Raw genomic sequence first — 2132 nt, 5'->3', positions numbered from 1 at the left:
TATATTACGTCAAATATTTAAGCAGATATGTCTATCTATTTATACAGATTTGGTTATTCTTGAAAAATTTCGTTTTTTAATGAAGCGGAAACAGCTGTAATTTATGAGATGTGTCATTTGTTTGTATAAAATATTTAAATTGAATTGAATTTATAATTGTTCAACTTATTGTTTTGTTTTCCATTTCTGATTTATACACACACACATATATATGGGTGTACATACAAGTGTTTATATGCGTGTGTCCGTGTCCTTGCGCGCGCACAGACACACAGACACACATACACACATACACACTCATATATATATATATATATATATATAAATTATCAACCCGTAAAAAAGGCGTAAAAACACAATGTAGAATTATTTAGCAAATCGCAGGTGGAGGTGTATGGCTTAGTGGTTAAGGGTGTTGCACTCACGATCGTAAGATTGCGGTATCCATTCATAGACTGGGCGATGTATTGTGTTCTTGAGCTCTAAACACTTCATTTCAGGTTGCTTCATTCCACTCAGCTTGCGAAAATGAGATTCTGACCCCAGTAATGATCTCATTTGCATACAACCAATCAGAGCTCACCTTGAAAATACACATACTATGTACTACTACAGTATAGCCAGTCAGGCATAGAATGGTGTATGCCACTCTGTGAGTACAGCATAGCAGGTTTCACATAAGCACCACATTATACCCCCACACCATCCTCCTAGATCAATTGAGCACCATCTTTATATGGAACTAACATTAGGTACCTATTCTCAAACTGAGTTTAGTGATACTACATGTACCCATTGATATATGTAAGGCAGCAATACGACACAACGCCATATTGATTACGATGTTTCCAGACCAACACTGACATTTTAAATTAGGAATGTACAAAATCAGTCAAAAAATTAGAAAACTACGCCCATTTACATTTTCTTACGCAAGTTGGCGACATTTATGGCAGCTCTCCATTTACTTTATACACTAAATTTCACATTTTTCACCCCTATTAACCCGTTTAGAACAGTTAGATTTTGCTACAACGCACATTTTCCCCTGAACTCAACCGGAGTATTTTCGTAACTAGGTTGACACTAGTTTGATAGTTGAGCTCTGATTGGCTGTATGCAAATGAGTTCATAAATGGGGTCCAGAACTGTCGTAGGAAAAAATTTCGCGTTCGGTTCAGCGCAAGAGTATATGTACGCTACAGAAGCTGAGAGACCGGCTTTATTAACCTATGGCTCAGGAAGGACCCTTGAAGTTTTTTCTATGTGTAAATCATACTAGTAATAAAATAGTCAACATATAGGCGCAGGTAAGAAGCTTGTTCCCTAAGCTAATGGTTCCGGGTTCACTGCATAACACCTTGGGCAAGTGTCTTCTGCTATAGCTTCTGGTCTTGTGAGTGGATTTGGTAGCTGGAAACTGAAAAAAGCCCGTCGTATATATTTATACAAATACACACACACACACACGTATTATATACGTATATGTATATATATATACACAGACATGCAGAAAGTAAATAGACATTTAATTTTCAAAATTTCTGATCTAAGCGTCTTAATATGTTTTTAGCAGTGTAGAATTTACAACGTAATTATTCTTTTTCATTCCAGGTGCCATTATAGTAAACATTTGCAAAGAGTAACCATGCCATGCCATAAAAGAGTATATATAATACATGTGTATTATATATACGCTTTTATTCTTTTACTTGTTTCAGTCATTTGACTGCGGCCATGCTGGAGCACCACCTTTAGTCGAGCAAATCGACCACAGACCTTATTCTTTGTAAGCCTAGTACTTATTTAACCGGTCTCTTTTGCCGAACGGCTAAGTTACGGGGACGTAAACACACCAGCATCGGTTGTCAAGCGATGTTGGGGGGACAAACGCAGACACACATATATAGACATATACGATGGGCTTCTTTCAGTTTCCGACTACCAAATTCACTGACAAGACTTTAGTCGGCCCGAGTAGAAGACACTTGCCCAAGGTGCCACACAGTGGCACTGAACCCAGGGCCATGTGGTTAAGCAAGCTATTTACCACACAGCCACTTCTGTGCCTATACACACACACACACACACACACACACGCACACACACACACACACACATATACATACATA

General features: G+C 38.1%; 1 protein-coding gene across 1 annotated transcript in view; it reads right to left on the bottom strand.

Annotated features, from left to right (window-relative positions):
* Window positions 1-2132, bottom strand: part of LOC106873133 (uncharacterized) — a 53045-nt gene that overhangs the window by 36363 nt on the left and 14550 nt on the right. The window lies entirely within an intron of this gene.

The sequence above is a fragment of the Octopus bimaculoides genome, chromosome 22 (assembly GCF_001194135.2).
Source record: "Octopus bimaculoides isolate UCB-OBI-ISO-001 chromosome 22, ASM119413v2, whole genome shotgun sequence".
Lineage (NCBI taxonomy): Eukaryota > Metazoa > Mollusca > Cephalopoda > Octopoda > Octopodidae > Octopus > Octopus bimaculoides.
This window is presented reverse-complemented; position numbering and strand designations above follow the sequence as displayed.